This window comes from Hippopotamus amphibius, chromosome 6 (genome assembly GCF_030028045.1).
Source record: "Hippopotamus amphibius kiboko isolate mHipAmp2 chromosome 6, mHipAmp2.hap2, whole genome shotgun sequence".
In the NCBI taxonomy this organism is placed as follows: Eukaryota; Metazoa; Chordata; class Mammalia; order Artiodactyla; family Hippopotamidae; genus Hippopotamus; species Hippopotamus amphibius.
In genome coordinates this window covers 101,120,048-101,133,251 of record NC_080191.1, presented here as the reverse complement: position 1 = coordinate 101,133,251, position 13,204 = coordinate 101,120,048, and the positions used below count along the sequence as shown (strand labels likewise).

Genomic DNA, 13,204 nt, shown 5'->3' with positions numbered 1-13,204 from the left:
GTTTTCACTTTGCCACTTGGATTTAACGTCACTAATGAACACCGTTTATCCAAACTGAGCTTAATTTTGCCTCGGCGGTCAGTACCATTTTTCATCCCGCTCCTCCTCACCCTTTCTCCCTACAGTGTCTGGGCCTTGGCTGCCGGGGAGCATCGCAGTTGATGATGAGGGCTGCGGGGAACGCAACGACCGAGAGAGTTTGTAACAGGGAACCGCCGTCTCATGGTGGGCGGTCGGGTGCAGCTCTCGGAATTGCAGAATCTAGTCCTGACCGTAGTTTTCTAAAACCAAAGAAAAATGATGTGGAAGAGGGAAATACTCTGAAATCCCAATAGTGGGTGGGTGCACTAAAGAGAGATGGGTATGTGATTTTTTTCCCCTTCTATTCTGTTTTACAAATTTTCTGTAAAATCCTTATACATTTTTGTGGGAAGACATTCGGGAACCTTTTTGAAACCTTGAAAATGTTGAAGTATGTGGGCCAAGCGATGGGATTCAGAATGTCCTGCTTGAGCAGTGGAGGAGCTGAGGGTGCGGGGCGTGGAGACTAATATCACCCTGTTTGGCCCTGAAGGACGGCTGGTTAGCCAAAGACGGGTAAGATTCCTCAGAGGAGGAACAACCTAAGACAGGCACAGCCGCAGAGGGGCCAACAGGGGTGGTGCATAGAGCCTTCCTTATATCACCATGTTTGGCCCTGGAGGATGACTGGTTAGCCAGAGATGGGTAAGATTCCTCAAGGGAGGAACAACCTAAGAAAGGCACAGTCGCAGAGGGGCCAACACGGGTGGGGCACCGACCCCCAATATCTGAGAGAGGTCTCCTGCCCCCAGGGCTGTTTTGCTCTCCAGGCCCAGCTCAAATCCACACCTGCTCAACTCAGACCCAGGAAGTAAACAAAGATAATTGCCTCAGTCATGTGAGGCCTTTGATTGCTTATGAGTATAACCTGAGAATGGTAGCCCACGAACTCAATAAAAGCAACCTGGGATGAGTCAGCAGGGCTCTTGATCCTAGAGGTCTTGAGTCCCCCGGTCCCATCTTTCTCTTCAGTCTGTGTCTGTATCTTCTTCAAGCTTGCGGCACCCGTCACTCACCTCGAGTCGCCGAGTTGATCCCGGCATATTTTCACGATGAAAAGTAACTATTAAGAGAAAGAAGTATCCGTTTAAGAGATCCCAGACTCCCCTTGGGCACGGCATAGCTCACAACCCCCAAAAGGGACTTTTTTTTTTTTTTGTCACTCACACTAGCCTGGGGAAGGAGCAGGTCTGAGAGGCTAGAAGCATTTTTACTCATTTCAAGTTTTCGTTCTTCAGCCCCTGCTGGACAACATGGGGGTGAGGTGAACTCAGGAAAGGAAGGGGTTTTCTGAAGACAGTGTCAGCCGCGGATGCCTGCAGCCCCTTCTACACCAGCAGACCTCAGTAGCATCCGCTTCTCCTGGACCGTCTTCTCCTTCCAGCCCCAGGCTCCTCTGTTTGCCAAACCGAACACTGGAAGTTTGCACAGGCCATGACATTTCAAGAAAGTTCACCTCCCTGAAGGCATTCCCTGTAAACTTTTTCTATTCCAAAAATGGGTTTTCCACCCCCAGGAAATGCTGGTTTGTAGCTGAGGGCTTCTGAGTTCATCTGAAGTCATGAACTTTCTGCGTCTTGTTGGGTAGTGACCCACGCTGCCCAAGGACAGGTCAAGGGCAGGAACGCGGGCAAACACCTCGGCTGGAATCCCCTTGCAGCTCCGCACACATTTCTCGGTCTTTCTGCGTCTGGTGCCCGCTCTGTGCTCCCGGCAGGCTGCTCACCAGCTGGCAGAGCTGGGGGCCTGCCTCCAGGGGAGGCCACAGGCGGGGCAGGAGAGGGAGGGGTGGGACCTCCCTGCCCTGGCTTCCTAGGGCTGCTGTGACCATCACAATCTCGGGGGCTTAGAGAGAAATGTATTCTCTCCAGTTTCGGGGGGCAGCGGTGTGAATCAAGGTGTCTGTAGGGTGGGCTTCCTCTAGAGGCTCCAGGCGAGAATCCGTTCCTTGTCTCTTCCAACCTGCGGTGGCTGTTGGTGTTCCGGGCCATGCGGCCGCCTCCCTCTCACCTCTGCCCCTGTCGTCGCTCTGCTTCTCCTCTTCTGCCGCCTTCTCTCTGCCTCCCTCCTGGGAGGATGCATGTGATTTCCTCCCATAATCCAGGATTCCCTCCCCATCTCAAAATTCTGAACTTCATCGCTTCTGCAAGTTTCTGTTTTGCCATATAAGGTAACTTTCACAGGTTCCAAGGATTAGAACATGTGTATCTTTTGGGGCACTATTTTCAGTCTACCACGCTCCCCAAGAAAGAATGCTTTTCTATTGCCATGTGGGGACATGGACACTAGAGGCTCTGAGACTGTGACTTGAGCAGAAATGTTTCTTTTATTAACACTAGAGATGTGTTTGGGAAAGCAGCAGGCGATTGGGGAACTCCAAAGGAGAAGACTCTAGAATGGCCCAGAATAAGAGAAGAGACCCTCTGAGTCACAGGAGAGCTGGGGGTAGCAGATGGAACGCGGCCGAGGCAGAGGGCTCGTGGGTCAGGAGGTGGGGTGATATCCAGAGACCAGGCCACCGTAGGACGCACGCAACGGCAGCACTAGGCTGGCTGGTAGTGGTCTTTCGTTAGATGACCCTCTTTCTAAAATACTGTAAAAGGGCTTATGAATGGGATGGTCTAGATCTTGGGGGTTGAGGAGTAAAAGGTCATACTCCCAAAAGGAATTTGTTTCCTTCTACCCCAGAGACATGTAAAATGCCACTTTCTTCTACTGGAAGGCTTCTGCAGGTGACCCCTCACCTCCGATCCCCTTTCCTCCGTGTTTTCTCCCCCAGGACCTCTCCGTTCTCGTCTCAAACCCCTCTTCCCTTCCCTAGATGTTGCTCGGCTCAGATCACCCCCGGGGAAGCCTGAGAGCACGCGCAAGTCACCTGCTCGCGAGCCTAACGTGAGGCAGCTCAGCGGATGCTGTGAGTTTCTCCAGCCTCGTCCAGCGGCTGAGGCCAGGCCTGGGGAAGGTGAAAAGCCTGGCTTTGCATCCGTGAGAGCCATGCATCTGAGGTAAGGCTTGCGAGCTAGAAGAATAGGAAATGGTGGTCCGAGAAGAGGGTATACAGAATGAGAAATTAGGAGATCCGTTCCACGATTAGATCTCGAGTGGCCACCGTGTGCCAGGAGACTTCTGTGTCTGGGTGCCTGAGTAATCTCACCTAGAAGCAGGTAGGAATAGACCAAGGCTGGCACTGGAAAAGCAGTGGCGGTCACTCAGCCAGGATATGGGATGTGGGGTCAATTTGTGGTTTGGACCTTGACCACAATTCGTCTGTGTTCAGGCGTGATTGTGGGTGGTCTTGTTTTTTTTCTCCATCCATCAACGTCACAGAATGGCCTCCTCGGATGCCGATGGTCTGTGCAAGTATTATGCTCCACAGGAGGACCAGCAGAGAGCGCGCCAAGCCCGCTGTGGGTGTCAAGGACAGCTTTTCTTTTTCACCTTACACAACTGACCGCACATGAAGAGCAAGAAAACTCCAGCTTTCAATAGATTGGCCCTGTCGTCGTAACGTCCGGGAGAAACAAAAAAGGCAGGATTACCAAATTCCCCATCTCCCAGCAGCAGACGTATGATGCCTTTTGAAGACTAATTAAAATTTCATGTCCAAACCATTTACATGCAAGAGCAATGAAAACATCTGAGCTTCAGTTAGGTACAGTCTAGAGACACGTAGTCCCAGAATCTGACCTACGTCAAAAGTGCGGTAATCTTTGGGGGGATTCTTTCATGGATGCTAAATAACTTACTTTGAAATCCCGTTACATTTGCTGTGATTTTTTAAAAATGACAACACAGTTTCTATTTTCATGACCTTAAATATTTGTGTTTTCTTTTCCCCACGTTACAGTTGTTTTAGTAAACAAATGCCTCTGGAATGAATATGTGGTTCCCAAATTCCTCCTATTCAGGAGAAAATCAAATAATACAGTGTTGATGCTGGAAGGACACTATGAGGGCCCTGAACATCACAAGGGCCTCAGCTAGAAGGGACGTGAGATCGCCGACCCTGGGTCAGCCGGACACCGAGACGCCTCCCCTCGGTCCTGAGAAAGTGCGCTCCGTGTGGGCAGAGACATTTTCTGTGTGGTCTCCCACTGGGTTCCCCAGGGCCCGGCATGGTGCTTGATGAATCACAGGGGCTCAATAAATGAAAAAATAAGTTACTTTTTTGGATAGAGACACAAAACACATTTCTGGAAAGTCAGGACTCTGGAGGGGTAGGGACATCAGATTCTGTTATTCAACATACGGTCTGTGGGCTGGCAGACCCAGCGTCACCTGGGATCTTGTTAGAAATGCAGAATCTCAGGCTCCACTCAGACCTGCTGGATCAGAATCTGCATTTTAACAACATCCCTGGGCGACTGACAGGCATGTTGAGGTTCGAGATGTACCGCCCTACACATCACCCAGCCAGCGTTTCTCAGCCTCGGCTGGATGGCTGGCTGGCTGTTGCTGGGGGACGCTTTTAGTACACGTGGATATGTGGGTCCCGTCTCCAGAGTCTGATGTGTGGTCAGGGTTGCAGATCACGGATGGTCGCGCAGTATCCTATGTGACCTTAAGTCAGTTACTTAGATTTTCTGGGCCTCAGTTTTCGTCTCTGTTAAATGGGCTTATCAATGCCCCCCAGCCAAAGACCATCAGGAATACACTGTGGTTGAACAAAGTGGATTTAATAACCTGAGGCAATGCCTTCTGCAAGGAGCCTCGAGGCTTTTCAGAAGGTGGTGGGGGGAGGTTAGGAGGGGGCTGTTGCAGGATTTGAACATGTGTTAGGTGATTTGTTAGAGAATTCAAAGGCAGGTGGTTTTGCTCTGACTGGGTGCTGTCTGGAAGCAGGAACAATTCTGCTAAACCTTAATTTTTATCCCTCAGAGGTGAGAGAAACAAAAGAGAATAAAAGCTGTAACTGGTGAAGAAGTCAGCTGTATTAGCTGGGAGTTAGGGGCGTTTGGTCTGGATGTGTTCTTGCTCTGTTTGTACCCAGACACAGTTTCAGACTGCTCTTGTTTTTGTCCTGGTCCATCACGGTCACAGAGTAGCTTGGTTGGCTGTTGGCATGTATGAAAGTATCTGTGTCCAACATGTAATGGACATAAAAATTATTAATGAAGTGTATTTTTTTTGGTACTGCGTCTTAAAATTCCAATGTGTATTTCATGTTTACATTATATCTCAATTCAGATGCATTTCAAATTTTCGAGAGTCACATGTACTTTGGAAAGTACAACCTTAGAGAATTGTTTTTAAGATTAAATTAGGTAACAGAGTAATTAGCCCTTGGCCAGGCTCAGTAAATCTTAGCTATTATTGTTGTCACTCGTGCAATAATGGCAGAAATGACAGGCACCTTATCTAGGATAAGGCTGGAATGAATCTTCCAGAAAGAAAAAGTATTAATTTATGCCTAGAAAATTCCAGAGCGAGCTTTGTGCTGCCAAGGTGGAATGCTTGCATAAATACCCATTAAACTTGTTAATTGTGTTTCTCAAGTCTTCTATGTCCTTGCTGATTTTTGTCTGCTTCTTCTATCAGTTTATTTTAACACACCTGATAAAAATATGTTAACATTTTCTACTCTAATCATTGATTTGTGATTTTTCCCTTGAAATTCTATTTTTATATGCTTCATATATTTTGAAGTTATATTGTTAGGAGCATACTATTTCATGATATAGCAATCCATCCTTATTTCCTTTTTGCTGTTTTTATTCTGTCATTTCTTGCCATGTTGAATGAAATTTATAATTTTACTCATCTCTTTGAGCATCCTAAAAGCACGAATCTTAAGATCTTTGTTGACATGTTTATAACTTTCACGTGGGGAGAATTCATTCTGATTGCTGGTTGTTCTGGCTCTTTCTTAGCCTTTGATTTCTCTTTATGGTAAAAACATAACATTTTAAAAAAGAATTTTGTTTTTGAATGGGAGATATTTTGTTTATTTACCCTTAAAATATATTTTCTTTTTCTCTTCTTGCCTCATTGTTCGTCTGTCTTCATCTGATGGTTTTCAGTTGCTACTGCCTGACTCCTGGACCCTTAGTCCAGAAGGATTTCAAAAGATCTTGCTCTCTGGTCATAACAAAGTCTTCGCAAATCCAGTTACTGAGCCTGTAGGAACTTGGTTTATCTCTTGGTAATAACATTTATTGATTTATTGATTGATTGATTGGCTCAGTTTGGATTTTAATGTAAAGACAACAGAAATCATTGCAGGGTTATGAACAGGAAGGGCAATATATATATGTGTGTGTGTGTGTGTGTATATACGTAATTGAAATATAGTTAATTTATAATAATTTCAGGTGTACAGCCTACTGTTTCAGTATTTTTATAGATTATAATCCATTAAAAGTTATTAGAAGATAATGGCTACATCTATTTATACATAAAAAATAAATTAGTCTATTTTATACCTAGTAGTTTCTATCTGTTACTCCCATACCCCTAAGTTGCACCTCCCTTTTCCCTCCCCCATTGGTAACCACTAGTTTGTTTTCTATAACTGTAAGTCTGTTTCTGTTTTGCATATACATTCATTTGTATTATTTTTTAGATTCCACCTTATAAGTGATATCATACAGTATTTGTCTTTCTCTAACATTTCACTAAGCATAATATTCTGTAAGTCCAACTACATTGCTGCAAGTGGCAGAATTTAATTTTTTTATGGCTGAGTAATATTCCATTGTGTGTGTGTATGTATATATGTGTGTGTGTATGCATATATGTGTATATATATATGCAGCATTTAGACTGTGGTCTCCCACAACCCTAGGCCAGTAAATGACATAGGCAATAGGTTCTTTTTTTTTTTTTTTTTTCCTCTTGTCTTTATTTGGTGAGGATACTGGGATGGTGGAGCCCTCTGGCTTTGGTCTTCCCTCTTGGGTCAAGCATTTTGGCCCCTTTAAAGCCACTGCCATAATTTTTTTTCTTATCCACGTCTTAAGAGGCTTGTGCTTCAGTTTGTTCTCTGCTTTACATATTTTTCCTTTTCTGGTTTATTTACTCTGGAGCCTGGCTGTGTCTATTTACATATCTCATCCATCACCACTATGTTTTGGAGCAGAGGGGGTGCAAAAAGTATGGTCTCATTTCACTTTGTGGACCAGAGGTCCCAACTTGCCATTTTTAATGTGACTCTGTTATGTATCCCTATGAGTGTATAAGCTCTTTGTGGCTTTGAGGGACACATCTTGGTCCCCTGAAAATTAGTACTTGTGTCCAGGACGAGGGAGAGGCTCCTCTATAAATGTGGGTTTAATTAAGTATGTCGACTTGCTAAGTGCCAACCTTCTCTTGCAGCCCCAGGTCTTAAGAATCCACCATAGTTGTTTTTTTTTAAACTTCTCCTCAGGGAGATAATATATACTCATTTATTTCTTTATTCCACACACATAACTCTTCAGTTCTATATTTGTGCATTAAAAAAAAAAAGACCAGGGCTTCCCTGGTGGTGCAGTGGTTAAGAATCCACCTGCCAACGCAGGGGACACAAGTTTGAGCCCTGGTTTGGGAAGATCCCACATGCCGCAGAACAACTAAGCCATCTAGCCACAACTACTGAGCCTACATGCCACAACTACTGAAGCCATGTGCCTGGAGCCAATGCTCTGCAAAAAGAGATGTCACCGCAATAGGAAGCCTGTGCACTGCAATGAAGAGTAGCCCCGCTCTCCGCAACAACAGAAAGCCTGCATGCAGCAATGAAGACCCAATACAGCCAATAAATAAAATTAAAAAAAAAAAAAAAGACCAAGCCAGTCTGAAATGAAAGCCTCATCAACCTGAAAGTTAACTAAATGGTTGAAGAAGGGAAATTAGGAAGAAAAGTGCTGTGTAATCCGCTTCCTCTCCACCTCCTGTTTTTCCTTTCAAGCCTCAGCTCAAGTTTCCTGGACATCTTTTGTAACCAACCTCTCTGCCAGTCCTTCTCCAGTTTAGCATTTCTTCCACAGTGACTGTATCATTCTATTGTGTGTAGTCCTATGGTGATTCAGGATAGTTTACTTGTTTCCTTTGTGAAAGTTCTGAGGCCAATTTTGAAGTAGTTTTTCTTGGTCCCATTTCATTACTCCCTCCATTGTATCTCTCACTTCCCATTCCCACCCTTTCATATACATGAATTACTCAACCACAATCAATGAAAAAAGTTTTAATTACATTTATAATTGAGGCATAATGTGTATATGTACACAATTTTTTTTATTAATTTATTTATCTATTTATTTATTTTTAGCTGCATTGGGTCTTCCTTGCTGCACGCAGGCTTTCTCTAGTTGTGGCGAGCTGGGGCTACTCTTCGTTGTTTCTCATTCTGGTGGCTTCTCTTGTTGCAGAGCACAGGCTTTAGGCGCTCGTGCTTCAGTAGTTGCAGCACATGGATTTAGTTGCTCTGTGCATGTGGGATCTTCCTGGGCCAGGGATCAAACCCATGTCCCCTGCATTGGCAGGCGGATTCTTAACTACTGTGCCACCAGGGAAGCCTGTATGTACACAGATTTTAAGTGAACAACTCAATAAGTGTTTACATATAAACACATACAGTCATGTAGCCAGTACTGAGATCCAGGTATAAAATGTCACCAGCACTACACCTGGCTTCTGTGAGTCTCACCCACTCAGTTCTCATATAGTAGTTTTGCCTGTTCTTGAACTTTATATAAATAAGACCATAACTGTGTGTATTCTTAAAACAAACAAACAAAAAACCCCAAACCCACTTTTTATTTGGAAATAATTTCAAATTCACAGAGAAGTTGCAATAATAGTACAAAGAAAATCCACATACCTTTTACCTAGATTCACCTATTGCTAACATTTTGCACCCATTTGTTTTATTATCTACCTATTTTATATAAATATTTTCTCCTGAGTCTTTTCCTGAACTTTTGAGAGTAAGTTTCATTCCTTGTGATTCTTTACCTCTGGATTCTTCAGTGTCCATTTTCTAGAAATAAGAATTTCTCTTACATAACCAGAGTAGGGTTGTCAATTTCAGTAAATTTAACATTGACACAATAGTTAGTTCATGTTCCAGGGGAGGGATAAATTAAGAGGTAAATTATATACTACTGTATATAAAATAGATAACCAACAAGGGCCTACTGTATAGCACAGGGAACTATACTCAATACTTTGTAATAACCTATAGTGGAAAAGAATCTGGAAAAGAATAGATATAGATATAGATATATGTATATGTGTAATTGAATCACTTTGCTATATACCTGAAACTAACAACATTGTAAGTCAATAAAATAATAAAAGAAATAAGTCCATGTTCCACTTTTACCAATTGCCCCAGTAATGTTCTTTCTAGCATACTTCCCCACCTCCTCCCCCTCCAATACAGGATCTAGTGTAGGATTAGGTATTACATTTGGTTGTCATGGCTCTTTAATCTCTTAATCTAGTATCTATACCCAGTTTTGTTTTGTTTTGTTTTGTTTTTGATTTTATGCATTTGACATTTTTCGAAAGCATTCAGTCTCTTTTTTCTTTGGCAGGAATTGCCTGACATTCTTTAAAGATTAAATTCAGATTATACATTCCAGCTGGGATATGATAGAAGTGACATTTGTCTCAATGTGTTACATCTGGTTTCACGATAGTCATCTGTCCCTCACTGGTGCTATTAATTTTGATCACCTGGTAATTACTCTATAGTTAATGTTTTCCCCTTTCAACTAATAAGCAATCCATGGGGAGACACTTAATTTTTTTTTCCATTATGACTTATCACAGGATGTTGAATATAGTTCCCTGTGATATATGGTAGGGCCTTGTTGTTTATCCATTCTATAGATAATAGTTTGCCTCTGCTCATCCCTAACTGCCAATTCATCTCCCCACCCTAATAGCAACTACAGGTCTCTTCTCTCTGTCTATGAATCTGTTTCTGTTTCATAGATAAGTTCATCTGTGTCATACTTTAGATTCCACATATAACTGATATCATAGGATGTTTGTTTTTCTCTGACTTACTTCTCTTAGTATGATCATATCTAGGTCCATCCATGTTGTTGCAAATGGCATTATTTCATTCTTTTTATGGCTGAGTAGTATTCCATTGTATATATGTGCCACATCTTCTTTATCTATTCATCTGTTGATGGACATTTAGGTTGCTTCCATGTGTGGGGAGACACTTTAATACCATGCAAATATCCTGCTTACTATGAAAATCTGCCCCTCCCTCCCCCTTGATTTAGTATCCACTGATGATTCTTGTCCGTACCATGATGCCTGCAGAATGATGTTTTGCCAGGTCTAGCAGCCCATCCACATTTGTTAGCTGGACAGTCAGCATTCCACTGAAAGCCGTAGTCCTCCCTTCGTTCTCACTTATTTATATGCATTATTGTATGGACTTATGGATTCCTACGTTTCAAGTGGCTTAAAATTAAAAACTGACTACCTGTAAAAGCGTCTTTCTGTACTTGTTCTATTTTTTTTTTAATCTTCTTATTCTTGTGCCAGTACTACATGGGCTTTGCTCGTTCATAAAGCAGTGTTTATGGCTTAGAGTTGGGAAAAATAAATCTTTCTCCATTTACTTATTATCTTTATAATTTCTTTTGAGATTTCCTCCAGCTTATTATTCTGAATGAATTTAGAATCATTTTTGCAGAATTATACCCTCATGGCTTTTCTGTTCACTGCCTTCCCTCAACTCTGGTGGGATTATGATGGAATGACCTATAGGTACAGTTTAGAAATAACAGGCAATTTTATGAAATGTAGTCTTTTCACCAGAAACAAGTCTGTCCTCCACTTATTCAAGTTTTAATCTGACCATTAATATCTAGAAGCGTAGGGTACATAAATGTGTGATTTGCTCTGTGGGCCTCTCAAATGGTTTTAAACCTTTACAAGAATGTCACTGTGGGCCTTGGAGTCAACCAAGAGAAAGGCAAATAGAATAACCAAGGAAATTGAAAGAAGAAGAAGAAGAAAAAGAAAAAGATTCTCCAGTATGTTCAGTATATTCATTTCATTTATTTACCAAATAAGCCTTCTGGAGGTTCTGCTTGTCACTTGTCTTAGCACTATGCTGGACAAGGGGGGTACAGAGGGGAAGCCAGGCCAGAGGAAAGAATAAAGTCAAATAAATAGAAGGAAAAACAAAATCTTCAATATGCTCATTCCATTCCCTTCTCATGTGTGCCTTTTGGAGGCCTTCCCATGCCACCTGTAAAACTTGCCTCTGGGATTTCACAGAAGACTAAGGTTGATGTCTAATGAAGTAGGCAAGGGATGATTAAAAATCTGCCTGTGAAACAGATACCCAGATGTAGAGAACAAACATATGGACACCAAGTGGGGAAACCTGGGGGTGTTGGATGGGATGAATTGGGAGATTGGGATTGCCATATATACACTACTAATAAGACAAAAATTATCAAACTGTATACTTTAAACATATGCAGTTTATTGTATGTCAATTGTATCTCAATAAAAGTTCTTAAAGAAAAAAAAAACAGCTCTCACCAGACATCAAATCTGATCACACCTTGATCTTGAACTTCCCAGCCTCCAGAACTATGGTAAATAAATGTTTGTTGTTTAAGCCACTCCCCAAAAAAAGAATCTGCCTATTAAATTTCAAAAATTTTGACCACCGTGCATCCTCTTAGAGCTTGAAGAAAGGGGTTTTTAGGATAAATAATAATAAGTCCTGCTGAACACAGCAGGTAATAAAGTGTTAGCTGGACAACTGCTAATAATTTGATAATGAGCTTTGATCGAATGTGATATGATTAAGTCATCATGTGTTAACTTACAGCCTGGGGGACTGCATATACATGGGGCAGAAAGAAAAAAGGAGACTTTACCTGTATATCTGACATTTTTGGAAACACTTTATTGAGAAAAAAGTAACTTAAAATCTGGAAAATTTTCCTGAGAGCTTCACTTTTTACCTCCTGCCTGGAATGGAAAGCACTTCCAGTGGTATCACTTTGGCAGCATTTAGATCCCAGTTTTCTGAGCTCTGCAATTAAGATTGTGGGTTCCACTGGCAAAGACAGTGAATGGGTCTAAGAAGTGCTCATCAAGTCTCTTTAGCTTTTATCAGCTTCTTGGCACTGTTTAGGAGACTGTCTGCTCCTGGAATGTGGCCTAGGTCGCTTGCCACGCTCAGACCAGGCTGAGCCCCCAGAGAGAGCATTGTGCCCCAATGAAAGAGTAGCCAGTGTCACTGAACTGCAGTGGTTCCAGGCTTGAGCCATGTGTGTGGTTTAAGAGATGCTCCCAGCCATAGCTCATTTCTACCTTCTTCTTCTCTACTCCCTTCATCCTTCTTCCCTTCTCCCTTCATCCTTCTTCCCATCCCTTCCTCCATCCCTTCTACAGGTTTCTGGGAAACGCTCCCTCAAGTGTTCTCCTAACTTATGAATTTAAGTCTTTAGTAAACAAGAAGTTAATAATTATTTATGATGTCCCTATTGTTCTGGATAAATGAAAGGGAATAAATTCCTTCCAGTATTTAAGTAAATTAAAGTGGAACCCACGATTCACAGTTAAGTTTCAAATCTGCCGCTCAGAAAATCCTCCAGGTGACCTCCTTCCATTCCTCTGTCCCCACCTTCTTTCCTTCCCTGTGAGAGGTGGTGTGACACCATATAAGCATGTACATTGTAGGACTGTGTATACCTGGAAATATAGACTTAGATATTCATTGCAGGTGGGAAAGATGGCGTGAAGAGAGATGATTACCCCAGAAATCGGGCTAAGAAGAGTTGGTTCATTTTCACTCTGCTTTCAAGGAGGCAGGTAGGATTAAATACCTTCCTTTTCCTGAGTCAAGGGATCATTCTCTTTTTGACAGGAAAGACATAGATCTTCCTGATATTACTCCTCGAGAGGACTGAATCATGCAGCCGCTGGTATAAGGAACATGGACAATGTCCTCAGCAGTAGGGCTGTGACAACACTGGCTCTCTCTTGGCCTCACAGAGATGGTTTACTGGAGACAGACACAGCTAATACCATTCCCATCCTCCCACCACCTCCTACCAGGCAGGCCGTGTAATGCCCACTCTTCCCAGGGCTCTGGCCTGACTTGTCCTGATGAAGATACTTGGACCCACCCAATACCCACAAGCTAAAG

General features: G+C 42.8%; 1 pseudogene; it reads left to right on the top strand.

The window, feature by feature from the left end:
- The window catches only part of LOC130854936 (elongation factor 1-alpha 1-like), a 74,387-nt pseudogene that overhangs the window by 51,250 nt on the left and 9,933 nt on the right, over positions 1-13,204 (top strand).